Here is a 20,797-nt window from a genome sequence, read left to right on the forward strand (position 1 = left end):
TAAAGAGATAAAAGCTGAGACATTCGGCAGCCATATCATTGACTAGTTTGATGGATCTTTGCACTGGAGAAATGAGCCAGTCAAGAGCCGATACTGGCAGAAAGCACTGATGCCACTGGCCCTGAATATAGTGTACTGATTGATGTAACTAAGTGGGCAAAGGAACAAAAGCTTTGGCCTGGCGCCTGAGACACAGTATGGTGTACTCATTGTTAAATGAATGTCCTTTCACTTTTGTTTCAGAGTGGATTTTGTGTGTGTGTGTCTTTGAACTGATGCAGTGTGAGTGAATCCTTTCACACTGTCATGGGAGGTTCCTGTATCCGTAAATAACAGCTACAGAACGCTCTTATTTATGGAGTGGAGCTGCATTTGCATTGAAATGGCTGCACATATTTTTTATGTCTTCATAACTCTGTCGTCTCACTTGTCCAGTTGAGGCACAGTCACTGGAGCACCTTTGATGAATTGCAGCTCTTTGTTGATATATCTCAGCTTCTCTGATTCCAGCGCTTTGAGAAGAAAGACTCTTTAGTTCTTCTGAACTAAAGTTGAATCACCGTTTTACAAGGCTTTTAATTCAGGCACTGCAGTTAGGATAACTGCTGTGGGTTTTTGTTATGCAGTTTTTACATGCCACTCCTTGAGACTAAAACTAGCATTATTTTTAGCATTACATTACAGAGCTATACATTGAGGCTCTGTTCCAAAGCCTACTAAGCTGCCATGCTGTGCGTACTATATATATATATATATATATAGGTAAAACTATAATGTATATACTAATAAAATACTTACAAATCATTTGCAAACTATTAGTTTATAGTTATTACATATTTTATAAACTGTAGTTAATACAGTAATAGACTCTATACAAATGTGAGTTCTTCATTCATTGAAAGTGAAAATGACTTGACATGTGGCCAAGTATGACCCATACTCGGAATTAGTGCTCTGCATTTAACCCATCCAAAGTGCACACACACAGCAATGAACACACACACACCGTGAACACACACCCGGAGCAGTGGGCAGCCATTTTTGCTGTGGCACCCGGGGAGCAGTTGGGGGTTCGGTGCCTTGCTCAAGGGCACCTCAGTCGTGGTATTGAAGGTGGGAGAGAGCGCTGTACATTCACTCCCCCCACCTACAATCCCTGCCGGTACGAGACTCGAACCCGCAACCTTTGGGGGTCATTATGGGGTTTTGTAATTAAGACTCTCTAACCATTAGGCCACGACTTCCCGATGAATGAATTTTCTGTGATGGGTAGGTTTAGGGGTAGGGTTAGGTTTAATCCACATATGCCTTTGTGTGCGTGTGTGTATCCTTAATGTATTTGTAAAAATTTTAAAGGACAACGAATATGAATTCAATTAATATTCAATAAAGGTTTGTTTAAAGCACTAAATTAATGACATTTTCCCAATTTATGTGACTCTATCTAAAGTTAGAACTATTCACTCCTTATTGAACTATTCACTCCTAGAGCTAATTAAACAACAACAATTGTGTTAAATACAGTGATAATGATTGAAGAACTCATATATATTATATATACTATATATATATTGCGGAATAGATCTGCTACACTGCTGCTGCTGTGGCAGAACAAGTACCGAGACTTGCTACTGCCAATACATCCACAACATGCTGCTGTAAGCATGTAAGAGATACTGCTGCTGCACATAGGGCTGGCTATTGAGTTCGATACTTTTTAGGCACCGACCGAATTGCCTCGATACCATTGAGTATCGAAAAACGTCTCGTCGTTCAGTACCAAATTTTGATACCTAAGGGCTTAATCTCATCAGCGTCAGTGAGCCAATAAGCCTGCAACCAGTGTTGGGAAGGTTACTTTGGAAATCTAATAGGTTACAGATTACAATTTACCCTATTTAAAATGTAATAGTAGTGTAACTTTTTCAATTGCTTTATTAAAGTAATGTAACTGATTACTTTTGATTACTTTTTGATTACTTTTCTAAATTTCTAATGAATGTTTATTTGCAACTCTGCGCCATTAATTTCCACGAGGGGCGGACTGGGAAAAAAAATTCAGGCCAGGAAATCTCACAATCATACGCCCACAACAAATTCTGAAACATGGACAACCCTATTTTTTGTATGGACCTCACATAAAAAAGGTTTAAATCCTTATGTTGGGGAAACTCTCCTGAACTGCACCTTCACTTCCATTTTTCTTTTCAGTCTCTTTATTTTGCCCTGATATCTATCTCTCACATGGCTTTAATACTCAAGATTTAACAAAACTATACTTTCTAAATTGCCTGCATCTCAAAATTAGTACATCACTACAATATCTTTATAGAAAAATCCTAATACTGAACATGAGTCATGTTTTTCCATTACAAAAATTAACCATGTTTTTTATTTTTATTTTTATTTTGCAAATGGATTACCATTTGTATTTATTTTGACTACAAATGCCATGGTTAAACTATGGTTAGTGTAGCAAAAACCATGGTTAATTTGTGGTTACCATGCTTTGACAATAGTATTGTCTTTGGATTTATAGTAAAATCATCGTTAATTTTCGTAAGGGTTGTGTTGTTGTCTGCCCTAGCTCCCCTAAACCTATTATAACATATGATTATTTGTCTGCTAAATTACTACTGTAACATTAAAATAGATAATAATGATGTCCTTTATACAGTATTTTGAGTGATGACTGATAAGCAATGGGCTGCTGCTGCTTAACTAAGTAAACAAAGACAAAACTACAATAGCATATTTACAGATGAAACTGACCTGCACTTGAAACCCTGAACAGTAGTTTTGCTTCTCTGCTCCACCTGTGCGCTTCCACAGTCCACTCCATTCTCTCTCTCGCATCGATTACTCTTGATCCAAACCGTTTGGCGGAGGCACGGAGAGCGCGCGAGCCGAAGCGCATTGCCAGTCACGACTAACCGATTCATGATTTATTAGAGATTTAATTATCGAACGGCCAATTCGGGTTAATCTCATCAGCGTCAGTGAGCCAATAAGCCTGCAGCACTAGCGACGTAGATCGATCAGTGTTTGACATCCGCGAGAGCGATTTGAAAGCGCACGGAGCAGTCTGCTCTCTTTAGCTCTCGTGGTACTGTAATACACCGACCGGTCTGCACAGTCGGTCCATGTCAAGTCGAACACATCTACTAGTTTACACCGGTTACACTCAGAGATGTGGCGCACACGTGAGGCTGTAGTGTGAATGGCCTGGTGCCCCAGCCCACATAGATGTAAGGCTACATTTACACTGGTGCGTTTGTTTTAAAATGAAAATGATCCTCGTCATACTGGCGTTTCCACTGCGTTTCAAGCTGGCTTTCCACTATCTCCGACAAACGACACGCGACAGACCGGTCATTCTGTCATTCGTTTCCAATGGAGAGTAGCGCGGGAGCTGCGTGGAGTTCCGATCATATGCAGATGTCCGTTCATACTAACGTTACACGACCGAAAGCGCGTGTTATGTGACCGTTCATGCAAACTGTAGCATCATGCTACATAAGACAATAAATAAGATTTATATTCCGCTTTTACTCAAAACTCACTTTAAACCACCATCGAGTGTTTGCAATAACTTCCGATTCCCGTCTAACAGGGCCGGATTTACGCATTGCTCAAGACATTCATTTATTTATTGTGTTGGTTACATTTTGTTCCTTTGTGCAGTGGCTCAGGAGATGAGTTTTTGAGTTTGTATAAACATCAACATGCTGAAAAATAAAACCAAAGTTTTTTTTTTCAGATAATGTAATCTTGTTAAAATTGATTTCATAAAATTGGTATCGAAAAAAGTATCGTTCAGGAACCGGTATCGAAGTCAAGGTATCGGTATCGGTATCGATATCGAACATTTTTGAACGATACCCAGCCCTAGCTGCACATATAACATGAATAACCCCCATAGCACATGATCACCCCGTAGCAGATCTATACAGGTGGAGCTGGGGAAGTTGGAGGACTTCTGAAGCAAGCTGCAACTGCTACAGCAAACACTAGCCAAGTATTTGAATGTTGACCAGCGAGCTCATTGGCTACAGATACAGGAGATAACCAATCAGCTGTGACGTGATAATGATGCCATTGTGTCATATTGAGTTAGATCTATGGGACTGCACCATCTAGAGTTTCATGCCATAACTTTGTGTGTGTGTGTTTTATAAATAAGAAATTATATATAAGAAAAAAAAAACCCACTTTTAACCATTCTATTGCTGTTGATTCCAAGACTATCACAAACAATTTCTTTCTCAATCATAATCATAATGCCTACTGTACCATATGGAACAGCATTAATTTCAAGATAAAAGTTGTGATTTGATAAATAAAAAAATAAAAAAATTAAAAAATCAGGTTTGATTAGCTCATTTGTAGGTTTGCACTATTTGGCCAAAGTTTGTGATTATATATTGATATGGCTCTAAAATAATAATAATAATAATAATAATAATAATAATAATAAATAGTAATATAATAATAATAATAATAATAATAATAATAATAATAATAATAATAATAATAATAATAATAATAATAATAATAATAATAATAATAATAATAATAATAATAATAATAATAATAATAATAATAATAATAATAATAATAATAATAATAATAAATAGTAATAATAATAATCTAAAAATATAACAAAAATATAATATAAAATATGATATTTCACTGTAACAAAGAAATTGTGTATTTCAGAAAAAATATTAGTAAATAATAATAATTAATACATTTCTTTTACATTACAATTGAAAATACTATATTAATATTTGTCTTAATTTTCAAACTTTAAATCACGAAACTTTATTTATTTATTTATTTATTTGCTTTGTTTGTTTGTTTGTTTGCATGTTAAAGTAACCCAAACTGCAGATGCAGAGATTACGTTTTTGTGGAGCAGCATTTACTGCAAACTGAGCTGCTCTGAGATGCTATAAAAAAAAAAAAACCTGAGCTGCTCACATGTAAATAATTAATTCTGAAACACACAGTGCATATATTTGTTTAATTAAATCACAGTCTTTGCGATTTGATAATCACATTAATCCGTATTGTGATTTCAGTTTTATTTCAGTTATTTGTGCAGCCCTTTAGCTGGGCCAAAAGTGAGAGTCTAACTATCTGCAGCGTATGCAGGTACTGTAACTGTGTTCTCAGAGTATGTTACTTTGATTGCCTGACTTAGTACGACTGCTTTATATAAAATGGTAAGTTATATAAATGGTATACATGATGTACAGTGACAGAGAGCTTGCTCTGCCTCTTATTTCAGAATCATAAATCACTTCCCACTTTATTTCCCAAACACAGCTTTAGTTGTGAATGTACACACATACTGTAAAACCCTCAGTCCAGGTAAAGAACCTGCCTTTAAAAATGTATGACTTAGAGAAGCTTCTCCACAAATTAAAAAGTAATTAATGTCTATCTTTAATGTACAGGTCTGGCTGGGATAGGGCCATTTCAGCTAATGCGCAGCCCAGGTGGCTTAAAAGTGGCTCTCTACTTGGCGTGTGTTGGGCTCAGAGCAGTGGAAACTTCAGATCAACTCTCGTATTGCATTAACGCAATTAGTCCCCGCTGGCCTAAATAATAAACCCAGAATTCTACCTCCATCTTGTTCAATATTTCATATTTAATTCAGGTGCTCAGAGTGCCGCTACACCGCTACAGATCTCTGCTCGCACATCCAGGTATTTTTTTTTCCACAGGAGCCTTTTAGAAGTCATTAAGTAAAAGCCACCCCAATCTCACGTCCCATTTGTGTGATTTAATAATGAGCTATACCTGCCTACTTGCAAATGTTTCTTTTGCATATCAAAGTGCAGTTCATTCTGTTGAGGTCCACTCAGCAATGTTTCTGCCAGTGCTTTTTTAACCTTTCTAAACCCCCTGAACTAGACTGTTTTTCTCATGTGTTTCTCATGCTTTGAGAAAACTAAAACAAATGAAATATTATATGATGTAATTAGCAGACAAAGATGCCCCGTAAAATTGGATGCAGTGACAGCGCAGCAAACTTGCTCAGTAAGAACTAGCTCACAGTTAATGGCCCTTAAAGAAAAAGATGGCCTTTCAATTAACATAGTCTAGAAATGACTAGTGGTTGCTTTTCACTTTCAGTAAAAAGTGTCTATCAGATATGTCTATCTATAGTTGTCTTACTGTTTATATTATTGGTAAAAATCGTTAAATTGACTATAATACATGCACTATTGTATTGACTATATATTGACTATAGGGCCTTTCGCACCGCGGGAACCTTTTCATAGTACCAGAACTAATTGTGGAACTACCCACTTTTTGGCGTTTTCGCACCGCCGGAACTGGGTGCGATTTTAGTACCGGACTGCCTTTTTCTACTCCGGAGCAGGGTCTAACCAGCACAACTGGTACTAATCGCGACGCAAGTAGACATTGATTGGCCAAACGCATATGAAAACTGATGTAAGTAGACATTGATTGGCCAAACGCGTATGAAAACGCCCTCACCCGCCATGATTTAAAACGCCGTGTAAACATACTGTAAACATTGTGTCAACTTATTTTGCAAGTATGGAGAACAGCGATAGATGGACGGACGCTCAAGTGCAGTCACTTGTAGCAAATGTAGCACTGCCAGTTGTCGTTGGAGATTCTTAGTCCTCCTTTCCGTTCTTTCAATCGCTTTACGTATACGTCGACTTTCCATGTCCATTATTGTGAAACCCGTGAGAAACAACAAAAACACAGTTCCGATCACTGCGTCCTCCATCCTCCTGTTGTTAATGTTGTTCTTCTTTGTTTCTGTTGTTGAACGCCACGCACAAATGACAACGCTGTCGACCGGCTTACGTCACTTCTTAGTACACACTGTCGGTGCGAATGCAACCCTTTAAATAGTACTGGGAAATAGTTCACGCAAAATCGTCCCAGTACTTTAGTACTGTACATTTAGTTCTGGAACTAAAGCGGTGCGAAAGGTCCTTATAATACAAACACTGTATGTAATAATAAAAAAAGAAATCAATACTTTTATTTGATAAGGTTGCATTACATTGTACAAAACTGACAGTAAAGACATTGTTAACAGTACAACATATTTGTATTTAAAATAAATGCTGTTCCTGACAATCCAGACAAATGGTTTCCACAAAAATATATATTATAATAGTAATATTAATATAATAGTAAACAGAATGTGAGCGGGGACCATGCCACCTAAAGTAACAAGGTAGATAGTTTTCTACAACTACAGGTTTTTCCAAACAAATGGAAGAACAAGCAGAGGGGTACACAACCAATCTTCTTTATTTGACACTTAAATATAGACTAGACAAAATATATATAATCATACAAAACACAAATTCGTTAGAAGAATAATATGCAGTGGCCACCGGTAATGATGTATCTTGACTTGACAATATCAATATCCCTTGGGAAAATTCAACATTTGGGAGAAAAAAAAAACTAAACAAAAACAAAACCCCAATAAATTCAATACAAACAAAACCCTCAAATCCACACTTTCCCACAACTCTGTAAAGCAAAAATACAATTACCCTCACTCAAAATAAAAACCAAAACCACAAACCACACAAGCAAGCAAAACAAATAAACCCTCCCAGCAGATTATAGCCCTTGTTGGTTATAAGGGAATTGACAATCAAATATAACAATAAAAAAGCACCGGTTGATTTTAACACACACAGGCATAAAAGAAAAATCGATCATTTTGACCCATACAATATATTGTTGGATATTGCTACAAATATCCCCGTGCTACTTATGACTGGTTTTGTGCTCCAGGGTCACATATTATGCATAAAGAGAGAGACACACAGAGACAATTTTTTTTTGTATTTTTTGTATTTTTTTCTAGCTCTGTGTGGTATCGGGAGTTGTATTACCCTGACATTTTTTACTATATTCCTCACCAAAAAATGTCAAAATGATTTCAGAAATTACAAACATATTCATCATACAAGACATGTAAGAATTGCATTTTTATTTTTATTAAAAAATTTTTTTTTAATTATTAATAGAACATCCTATCATTGACCCTTCAACTAGTAAGTAACCACCAATACTACCCAGAACCGAATAGCAGCGTCCTTGCAAACATTCACAGTGACTTAACATAAGCAAGTTTTCGAGTTAATATCTGTTCTTTCTACATAGTTGCATTATTTAGAGGTACTTCAAAATGGCTCGGCTCCAGCAAGCATATTTTTAGTAGGAAATGATTTTACATTGCATGACCATTGAAGCACCAGCAAACATGAGGATGGACAGTTGATGGGCCTCTGAATGGCCGACCTGCAGAATGAGAGCTTTCCCTAATTACAATGTGCACTTCTGTAGTGGAAGCTAGTAAAATGCCTACATTTTTTTTTTCATTGGTTCACTGAAAATGTTAGCTGTGATTAGTTACACAATTCAACATTAACCTGTAAATTAAAATTCCTTGGTGCAATTTGATGGGTGATTTAATTTGGTCCACTCTCTCTCTCTCTCTCTCTCTCTCCCTCATTCTCGCACTCCGCTCGCTGCAGGCTAATCACATTATGAATTCTTTATATAGCTTTTTCCCTTAATGATCAGCGGCCTGTGCTCCACTACTGATTACTATTGTACACTTAGCACTACATAAAGCAGGGGATTAATATGCCCCAGAAGGATTGTTGCTATGGATCCCCCAGTCGCCTTCCAAGAGATGTTTCTGCTGCTTCAATTGTCCATAAATTACAATCCCCAGTGAATTAGCCTCCAGACTGTGTGGAGAGGTACAAGCCAAGGAGAGCACTCTCACTCCGCTCTCAGACGAAAGTGATCTCCTCAATTATTCATGACCTGGCTCTTTTTTTTGATAATGTAAGATGCTGTATTATATTTTCCCTTCTCTCTCCATCTCAGCCTGGCGGGAGGTAAGAATGAGCTGGCCGGACGAGGCGGAGAAAGGTGTTAGAGAGAGAGGTTTGGCCTTCAGTAAGTGTGTCATTTTGCTCCTGTGAATGGGACTGTCAGGCTGCAAATGTCTTTCCTCTCGGCTTTATGGGGTTAGTTTTAACGTTATGTGGTAGACGGGTGAAATGCATTGATCTGGTGCTGAGAATGTATTTTTTTTTTATGAAATGTATTAATTAATCGTGATTAGTATAAAAATACTCCGTTTGTTATATGATAATTTCTTAGCAAAATCCCTCATATCTTGATCACTGGTTGTCTTCTTGTATTGAATTAATTTCATGATCCACCATATCGATTAATACAGAAAGAATCATCATCAAATATGAATGATTTATTTTTTATTTTTTAATTTGGCTAGTAGGTTTCATTACATTAATAACATAAATGAATAAATAAAAACAAATATTGCATTACATTTATTAATATTTTCAACATTTTTGAAGCAAATTGCATTGCATTTGAAGCACATTACATATTAGAAAAAGGCTCAACATAACTCTAGAGCAATATTTACAGCAACTTTGAACTGTATTGAATTAATCATGATTCCTATAATAATACTCATTTTTCTATGATAAATATATCTTATCATGATCCCAGGTCTACTTCTTGTATATTGAATTAATTAATTAATTAATTAATGATCCACCACACCATTTAATAATGAAAGAATCATAATCAAATTGAATATTATGGCAATTAATATTATGAAAATTATGACAATTATGAAAAGGGTGATTTTTATTTTTTTATTTACTATTTAGTATTAATGCATTAGACTAGTTTTTACAATTATTCCTTGTCTCGTTTAATCTTACATATATATATATAACATAATATATTCATTTAATGTTTAATGCAAGTAGAATACATAGATTCATAGATACATAGACACAAACACACACACACACACACACACACACACACACACACACACACATACACACACACGTTTGTTTCTGTGAATTCTGGGACTTTCCATAGACTTCTATTACCTTTATACTGACCAAACAATATTTTCTATCCCCTAACCCTAAACCTACCCCTTACAGAAAACCTGTTTGCATTGTTACACTTTCAGATAAACATCATTTACTATTTTTAATATTTTTTTTTCCCTCGTGTCAAAAATTTCAGGCTTTACTATCCTTGTGGGGACATTTGGTATTGCGTCAAATTGTATTTGTGTGTCTGTGTATATCTCTGTATTCTTCTTGCAATAAACATTGTAAAAATAAAAAAAAAAACATTATTTTCTACAAATTTGAAGCAAATTGCCAAGATGGTATACTGTATAGATGTTAAATTTTATAAAAAATAGTAAAAATATTGTAACTGAAGGGCAATATTTACGCCCATGGATCTGTATGGGCAGGAAGAGCTTATTTTCCCAAATGCAAAGAGAATGTACAATAACCGTAAGAACTGAGTCAGTCTAAGCTCCTGGACTGTTTAATTATATCAGGAAGGCAACATGATTGCCTGTATAACTCTGTAGTGGACTGATATTTGAAGAACAGTTACTTAGGACAGAATTGCTTTTCAAATTACTTGATATTATTGTCTCTTGCTCTGTAAAGTATTTTGTGTCTCGAAAATCATTCTCTTCTTATCCAGCACTGTCTTTCTGCTATACGGCTGTTCTCTCCAAGTGGAAGAATCGGGCAAGCTACATTAAGTCTTGAGTCCAGGCCAAAGGAACAGCTGTGGGCTTACCGTCTGGCTGCTCCCTCTGTCACAGATCCATCCTGCACGTCACGTGACCCAACAAGACTCGGTGTTCACCCTCAGGGGCTGCGCTACATGATCACTTATTCATTCCAGCCTCAGATCCAGTCATATCAGCTGCATCAGACACGTATGATATGCACTTAGGACTTTGAAAGTGTTTGTGATTGAAACCATGTCAGGATGATTAATATGTGGTGGTCTTAACACTGAATTGTCCTAAAAACAAAGTTGTCTTAGCATAGATGGTGTTACATGGGCAAACATCAGTAAAAACATGTCTAGGTCACATTATCCGACAATCAAAAGAAAGTAATAAGAAATACTGGGATTTTAATATTTTGCTAACAAAAAAGCAAAAAGGAAGTCTAATTTTAGGGTCAAATATTTCACACATTTTTTCGGTAGCACGTTATTTTACAGTCCTGTTCCGTGTGTACATACTTATTGTAGTAATTAAAATAACTGGGTAATAACTAGGTACTAACCCGGAACCTACCCCTATAACTAGCCTTAACTCATAAAGTTACCTTATATTATCCAGTACTTTCTTAGGTAAGTACAATGTTAGTACAGGTAAGTGCACATGCTATAAAATAAAGTGCAACCCATTTTTCTCCTAAATTCTCATTACCTTAATGCAAACAAACAAACAAACAAATAAATAAAAAACTGGCTCATTATAGTAATGGATATTTATACATATATAAAATTTAAAGTGCATTTTTTATTGTTAAATGTTAGTATTATTATATAAGTATATAATTATGTATATATTCTGTTCTATTATCATAAATATTATATTAAAAATATTGTATAATATTATATAAATGTTAGATTGAAAAAAAATGATATATTGCAGTAATGATATGTTTTGAATGTTTTATTGGTTTTTATTTTAGACAACAAAAGGAACTTATATATATATATAGTAATTTAAAAAAGTGATCGCTTTTTAATTTAGATAACAAAGGGAACTTATGTTAACATAAACTTAGAACCTAACAACAGTCATATGCATTCAGATAAATACATAGACAAAAAAGGGCTTCCTAGCACAAGGCATTTCCATTTTCTTTTTCTTTTTCTTTTCTTAGGTATTGTCAATTATCCCATTACACATATCCCCAATGTTTACATTTTCAAGAACAAAAAATATTATTTTGATTACTTACATTGCTGTACAGTACAGTAAAAAAAAAATGCTGTATTGCAGCAATGAGAATCTGCATTGAGAATACTGGCAATTACAAAAATACTGTATATCCATATGCTTTCTGCTTTGAAACATGACTTAGACAAGTTCTTGACAGTGCTGTTGAGATTCACCCGCTCAATCTAAAGTTGATCCGGTCCCAGCATTAGCCCTCGGATCCCCCGCACATGTGGCGGAGGCTTCCGTGCCTCATTGGCTCCCCAGCATGGGTGACACAGTCTGCTGGCTCCAACTGACACCCTGATGTGTGGCTTCTGCTGCCCGAGCCAAGCTATGGCTGCCAGGCCTGGAAGGAGACCAGGGCCAACCAACAGCTGGAGCTGAGCTGCAGGCCTGTCCAGGCTTCAGGCAATGAATCACTCACAATTAATATTTAACTCCTGCCTGCTCCACCGGAGGCCTCCAGGTAAGGCATCTCTGTCCACCTCGGTAAATATATGATGCGCTGCTCTTAAAGGATTCTGATTGCGCTGCAGGAAGATGGCTGGGAAATACGAGAGCGCTCGCCTTTTTTGGATCTGTGGACTGTGGAAGTGCGCCGCACCCCTCCTGCTTCTCCTCTGATTTCACAGATCTCTGCAGTGCACCTGCAGGCATGCGCTCAGATCTCAGACTAGCTGCTGGATCAAAGCTGTAATGCTGGACTTTTGAAATAGATGCCTGGATCACAGAAGCATTTTTGAGCCACCCAGCTCTACATTTATATTCAATGCTAAAACAACAACTACTCCCTACAGGCTCCCGGTGGAGCAGCGAGCCAGCTGGGTAATGGAGTTTTCAGATGGGTCATTCCTGACGGATCTCAGGTTGTTAACTGTACGCGTTCCAGTGATTAGTACTCCAGCCTCCATCTTTCCTGTGAAGCACACACACACACACACACACACACACACACACGCACACGACGGTTGTGATCTACGTTCCCCGCTGGTTCTCTCTCATTTGCATTCGTGTATGTTGATCTGGAGCTGTTGGAAAGTACATAAAACCATACTTTATGGCTGGTTGTAAAACTCTGGGAAAAAGCAATGGATTTTAAAGGTTGCATATGTAATTTTTCGACATTAAAATACTTTCTTGTATCTCTGTTCAGTGTGTACAGACAATCATGCCATTCATATGTTGACTTCCCTGCGTAATGTAAACCGGTAGCTGACGCACAACATGTCGGGGACTCTCTCTTTTTTTTTAATCATCATCAAGATTTTAGGTTCATTTATATGCATGTATAAGTGCAAGTATGCAGTGTATATCTTAAGGCCTGGACACTCCAAGCCGACAGTAGGCTGTCGGCCAATGTTGAGGCGTCGGAACGTGTCTGTCAGGCTAGTTTTTTTTGGTCTATTCCACACGTCATTGGCAGTTTGCACAATTCAGCATGTTGAATCGTGTTGGGGTCGTCGAGTGAGAACTCTGATCGGATGTTCAGTTTAGTGAATGATTCAGTGCACGTGAATTAAAGCAAAAGTGATGAAATGAGCATCAAGATGGCACAGACAGTAGGCTGTTCTAATGTTACGTGATCTTACCCAAGCATTCCAATGCACTGATATTTTCTTAATAACATGAGTCGCTTAAAATTAAGAAAGTTATCAGCATAACTGATGGTCAAAATGGTAAGCAAGCACAGCTTTTTGGTCCAGAGGCAGCCAATGTGAGACAACAATACCATCAGATTTCTAAATCTTGTGACTGGTCACCATTACTGACTTTTTCACCATTTTTAAAGATCTAATTTTTAAAGAGTCTTTTAAGGTCGTGACACACCAAGCCAATGGTCAACCAATGTTTGGCCGTCCCTGATTATTGGTCTACTTATTGCAGTGTGTTTTCCTTATTGTTGGCACTAGTTAAACCCTCTTTGATGACTTATTGGCCGGTTGAACATGTTATATGGGCAGCAGAGCCTGTCAGCGAGAAAAATCACTTTGATTTGGCTGTTCAACTTAGGAAACATTGCACAGTAAGAAATGGAAGCGACGAAAAAGGCAAATGACCAATTTAATACAGCATACACATTTGCAACGTATCAGATATATTCATAAAAGCTGTATTATGATGAGCGAGATAAAAATGGTAAGCAAGTTCTGTTTTATTATATATCTACAGTCCTATTTGGGTTTCCTTTTTTGAATGATGAATTTATACTACTGCCACCTGCTGGCTTGGATAACTATTTCCTCATACGCAAAGGCAGAAAGTACGTGCTTGTAGTTCTTGCAGTGTACTTTTTGGTCCAGATGCAGGCGACAAGAAGCAATACTACAATACAATAGTTTTAGATGCAGTATAAGTAGCTGGAGTATAACTCATATTATCTTCACAAACACTAAAGGTTCACTGAAAATGTTTATTGTACAGGGCCAATCAGGAAGTTGTCAGAGAAAATGTCATAATCTTTTCTGATATGTCAGTATATTTAGTTTGATTTGTCACTAGTAACAGAAATGACTGAAATATGGAGGCTTATATTTATGCCGTAATGAATGGATCTGGTATGAATTTTCTTTGGCAGAGCCTGACCATAGGTCAAGCACCTCTTATGTCAACAAGAGCGTCTCACTGTTATGTAGGGCACAGTTTGATTATTATGTGAAATGGTGGTGTCCCCTTGTCTTTTCTTCTCATATTTTGGCCTGACGTGGTTGACTGGGGCTGAATATAGAACTGGCCAATAGTCTTCAAGCTTCATGGGAATCGCCATGGGGACATGCTTTTTAGGATGATTTCCTGTCTGAAAGATTGAGGGACGCCTCAGGGAACTTCCCCTGAGCCTCTCTTTCTCCACAAAAGGAGGAGCACGATGTGACTGCCTTTGTCCTTCACATAAATGGGGTGAACCGCGGAGGCCAGATTTCCCCTCTGAGTCTTTAGAATACTCATTGTTTTACAAACAAGTCTTTGCGAGTATTAATATTCATATTTTTATAGGCCAAAGAAGTCTCATTGAATCAATTATGCAAGGGGAGCCTTTCTTTCCCATTTACAATGCAAGCGAGCGACATTCTCCTTGTGAAAGGTTGCTGTGTCACTCCCCTGAAGAATCTGCAGATGTAGAAAACGATAATTACATCTCTGTCTCGTGTAATTTTGTGATTACGTGGCCTATATTATCCAGATGTACAATAGCATTGTGTGGGGTGAATCTCTGAGGATTCTGGGAGAAAAAGCACTTTTCATCGGGTCAATATTATACATTTTAGATTAACCGTATTCTGTATTTAAACTACCCCGTCATAGAAGTGCCTGATGAAATCTCTTCATTTCTCTGCTGCTGGTGTATATTGCCAGAGCGGTCGTTAATGGCCTAATAAAAGCCAAGCATCTTCCCCTGCATATGTAATGTATGAGGCTTTAAAAAAGCGTTATTGCTCCTTCAAATCCGAGCTGCTTCCTTGAACGTGATGGACTGTGGGAGTCCACCTACACTGCTGAAAGCCAATGCCGCTCTTTCTAATAAGAGCCTGCTTTCTCCACCACGTGCTGAAAAGCACGGTGTGCTTAAGCAGCGAGAAGAGCAGATCAGTTACATGTGAAGACAGCCCACGTTCTACTCATGATATCAAAAAACAACCATGGCAGCAAGTTTTCATTTCATTATACACTAAAATAACAGTATATAGATGTTCAAGAGCGTTTGAATGGAGACCTTGGATTTGATCACCACTGAGCCACACTTATTCCCATATCGTAGGCTCACATTCTTGGGATACAACCAGCATTTTATTTTCTTGCATTGGATTTCTGTAGCCCTCATTCACAGTTCTCTAATACCTGGAGAAATCTCTCCGTAGCATTCCCATTCATCTCAATGGCTGTTGCTCAGCTGTCACATGGCACACAGTCTCAAGCCATTCATTGTGACTATCATGTCAAACAGGGCAGACAGGGACACATGCAAGTCAATTTCACACTTTTTAGAGCTCACATCTAGAATAATATAAGAAAAAAAAAATGATTTAAAGGGATAGTTCACCCAAAAATGAAAATTACTCTACGATTTACTCACTCTCAAGCCACCCTAGGTGACTAGATGACTTTCTTCTTTCAGACGAATACAATCGGAGTCATATTGCTTTTCCAAGCTTTAGAATATCAGTGAATGGGTGTTGAGAATTTTAAGTCCAATAAGTGCATCCATCCATCATAAAAAAGTGCTCCACATGGCTCTAGGGGGTTAATAAAGGCCTTCTAAAGCAAAGTGATGTGTTTGTGTAAGAAAAATATCCATATTTAAAACTCAAGCCATTCATTGTGACTATCATGTCAAACAGGGCAGACAGGGACACATGCAAGTCAATTTCACACTTTTTAGAGCTCACATCTAGAATAATATAAGGGAAAAAAATGATTTAAAGGGATAGTTCACCCAAAAATGAAAATTACTCTACGATTTACTCACTCTCAAGCCACCCTAGGTGACTAGATGACTTTCTTCTTTCAGACGAATACAATCGGAGTCATATTGCTTTTCCAAGCTTTAGAATATCAGTGAATGGGTGTTGAGAATTTTAAGTCCAATAAGTGCATCCATCCATCATAAAAAAGTGCTCCACATGGCTCTAGGGGGTTAATAAAGGCCTTCTAAAGCAAAGTGATGTGTTTGTGTAAGAAAAATATCCATATTTAAAACGTTATAAACTGAAATCTCTAGACTGTATTGTGTGCGGTTCACGAGAGAGTGGCATTTCAGCAGATGACGTATGACGCAGGCGTAGCGTAAGCTCTGGTGAGAATATGCTAGTCTCGCGAGAACCAAGATTTGTTTACAGCAAAGGGAAACCAGTCTACTCTTGGCTTATATTGAAATCCTCCGACATTTTACTTTACAAATCCTCATTTTGTACTGCTAATTCATAACCGGTGTTTTGTTTTGCTCTCTCCTCTGCGCTTCCAAGTTCGTTACTTCTCACCGGAGTTTACGCTATGCCTACGTGGACGCTGATATAACAGTTAGCGGAAGCTAGAGATTATAGTTTATAAAGTTTTAAATATGGATATTTTTCTTACATAAGCGCATTGCTTCAGAAGGCCTTTATTAACCTTCCAAAGCCATGTGGAGCACTTTTTTTATGATGGATGGATGCACTTTATTGGACTGCAAAATCTCAACCCGCATTCACTGCCATTATAAAGCTGGAAGAGCCAAGATATTTTTTAATACAACTCTAATTGCATTTGTCTGAAAGAAGAAAGTCATATACACCTAGGATGGCTTGAGGGTGAGTAAATCATGGGGTAATTTTCATTCTTGGGTGAACTATCCCTTTAAGTAGCATTGACCAACAGGAAGCACTTTGGTTTGAAAGTTGCTTCCGTATGAGCGGTGCGTCATATATTCCTGCACTATTGACACTAGACAATGGACTTTTTTCAATAGTGTTATTATGGCATCCACCAGAAGGGGCTAACTGTGCCATGCTAACCAGTAAAACCCTGACCGCATTGATCTTAGTCACAACCCCATATTGTAACCATACTTCCATTTAGGCCACAGTCCACTCTGGCCTGCAAAACAGGCCTGTTAGGCCAAATAATATAAAATTGATTGGTGAGGAGATGAAAACCCCTAGCGTATGTTCAAGTTGATGCAATGTTCAATTAGCAGTTTCTCTTTTTTGCTTATGGACAGTGAATCTAAACAAAGGATGAACTCAATGAGGTGATACAAGGCCATTGACATGCTTACCAAATGTGATCACGCCCTCAGGCCTTAGAAATTCTTGGCCAAGACACACATAAATCCAACTCAGAAACACTGAAGAGGTCCATGAATGTGATAGGTATTTGTGCATCATTTGCGGATATGATGTACTTTGGCCATGGAAACAGATTTTGCTGTGTTGAAACTGATTTTTGGATAAATGTTTAGATGGAAACCTTTTAGATGTTTACATAAAAATTATATATATATTAATTGTCATGTAGTGCAGGCCAAGAAATGAGAAAACTGTATGGTTCTGTTTCAAAACCTAAGCTGCCGTTCTGTCTTCTACTTACAAGGCAGCATCCAAAAAATTGGAACCTTCTAAGTAGTTAGCAACACAGCAGGCCTGACTCACAGGCCCTGTTCCAAATGACACCCTCACAGTCTTCCTCTAAGTCCACACTTTGTAATGCTGCTTTGACTTTTAGCTATTAAATCCCTTTACAGAACCTTTTTGTTCACCGTTCTTTGGTGGTTGAATGATCTTCCTAACCCTATCCAGACAGCCAAATCCCAGACAAAAGTCAAGAAACAGCTGAAAACTCATCTCTGTTGTCAGCACTTAACCGCATCCTGCTGACTTCACTATTTCTTATATTCCTCATATTCTGGACAATGTTTGAAACTTTTTATTGCTATCACTTCTCGTGTTATTGCCTCCTTCAAAATGAATTGCTTTTGTATTCCTCATTTGAAAGTCGCTTTGGATAAAAGCATCTGCTAAATTAATAAATGTACTGAACGTCGTAATGCATTCTGGGATAGCTTCTCCGCATCACTGTGAGATATGAAGTACAAATCTTATCAGTCTAACCAGTGACCACCTTCATGCAAAAATGGACGCCCACCACTGTTCTCAAAGTCACTATCATTTAGACCCACACAGTGCTATTACCACGGACAAGTCAAGGCCATTAACGTGACACTGAAATGAATTATGGGTAATCTGTCATGGTGTCTTGTGGTAAGGTCCTGTGATGGTGAGAGATGAAGGTCCTTGCTCTCTCCAATGAGGCGTCCAGAGAGATGCCTGAGACAAACGACCCATGTGTGGAGACACACCTTTCATGTTTGGCAGCTGGGTCTGACCCGAGGGATGTCTGGCTGTCCTCTTTGCCCAGATCAATCCATATTTGTCCCTGAATGAAGAAACTGGCCAAAGGGGTTCGGTTCACCAAGGACACCCCTCCCTCCATGTCACATCTTAATGAACATAAACTGACATCTCCGAATGATCTCAGTGGACCCAATGATTCAGTCTCTCATCGTTCATATTGCAGGGAGAGGGCAAGACTGTTATTACATCTAACATGAATCATAGGGTTTTTTTCTTCAGCTCGATCAACTCCCAAAAAAGAACTTCAAGGCTCCATGGAAGCACACTTGGAGGCTTGTGGCTTAAAGTCCAAATCTATTCGTTTTGAGGTCATTTATATGCCAGTGTACTCTTAAAAGTCCAATCCAATCAAATGTTCTCTAGAATGAGAATGTTATCTGGCTCTGACTAGCAAAAGCAAAAGGCAAATCATGGTTTATGGCTGTCAGAAGCATCCTTCCCATTCAAGCCTGGCCTCTGAGATTTTTGAGTAGACTTTGAATTGGACTTGGGAATGAATCGGTTACTGGTTTGATGATAAAACCTAATAAAAATTCCTGACGGTTAGTATTATTCTTTCATATTATAATTATCATTAAAACCATATATGATTATCATGATTTGAAAAACTGGTGGTAAATATTGATCAGCATTAAGCAAAGTTCGTAACAGTCTCATGCAGGTGCAACATGCAGCTTAGGTTTCGTTTTGTATGACAGCAAAAAACAAACGTAATGTCCGCGCACTGACATAACTTCTCCATGAATGCTCCATGGACATTACGTTTGTTTTTTGCTTTAGTTTGACTTTTTTGTCCTGCACCTGAGCCCCATTTGGTTCTGTGGCATGTGCACACCTTTTTTGCATTTTTGACTTCGTTTTGTATGAAAACATGACGGAAGACAGAGTGCTGAGAGAAATTATATGGAATAATGTATGGATGAATGAACTCTATGAATGCATAAGGTGGAGCCAACTGTCTTCAGAAAAGTTTAGATGATATTTGCTTTTCATATTCCTTCTGTGTAATGTGTAATAATGTAGGGTTTATAAACAGTGCTGCTTTGTTTACAGAGGTTGCTGGGGAAACAGCTCTATTTTCTGCTGTTCCATAAGCACCACCTACTGGCAGACAGTAGATTTACATTTTCATTCAGCTTGTCTGCCGTTTTTGTTTAGATAAATGCCAAAATTGTACCAACTTTTAACATGTTTTGCTGTAAGTCACCCAACCAATATTTATTTTTTTTGTTTAAAATCTGGCCATCATTTTTAATGTTATTATTTTAATGTTTATGAAAACATAAATTGCATAGTGCTGCTAATTTTATTTGTTGTTTGTTGGTTTTCTACGTAAAATTTGGTGACAGGATTTCAGTGTGTGTATAATTACTTTTTGAACATTTCCGGCACATTTTATCAATAAGAATATATCAATATATGCAATATAACAATAATATTGATAACCGTGATAATTTTGGTCACTATAATCATGATATTAATTGTTTTAACTGTTTCATCTCTAATTAGAAATAAACACTTTTTGAAAGTTTTTTTTTGTATCCTTAATAAATTGGAATTTACTGTAAATTAATGTGGCAGAAATCACACATTTACATCTGCAGATCGCATTGCACACTAAACATGCTAAAAACACATCTTAGACTTATGTAATGAACTTGGGTCATGTCTTATCTAGTAATGTAAATTAAATGTAAATTAACAGTGCCAACCCACTGTCACAATTTGCTGAGGCACGGGCACGAGGAGATTTCACAGAACGAGAGTCTTTTAATGATCCAATAAGGAGACACAGAGCACACGGATGACGTTCACAACAAGTAGACCAGACAGAGAAATGCACAGAGAAGAACTTATAAACACAGGACAATTACCAAACACAGATGCACAGAATGACTAATTAACTAAACGATGACAGGAACATGACCAAATAAAAGAACACAGGAACAGAAACTGGGGCAAAACATAACAAAACAGGTCCATAATCCTGACATATCGCCCCCCTCCCCGAAGGTGCATTCTCGATCCATTGAACAGGGGGGGAACTTGGGAGGCGGCG

The sequence above is a fragment of the Sinocyclocheilus rhinocerous genome, unplaced genomic scaffold (assembly GCF_001515625.1).
Source record: "Sinocyclocheilus rhinocerous isolate Xijiao unplaced genomic scaffold, SAMN03320098_v1.1 scaffold232, whole genome shotgun sequence".
NCBI classification, from domain to species: Eukaryota; Metazoa; Chordata; class Actinopteri; order Cypriniformes; family Cyprinidae; genus Sinocyclocheilus; species Sinocyclocheilus rhinocerous.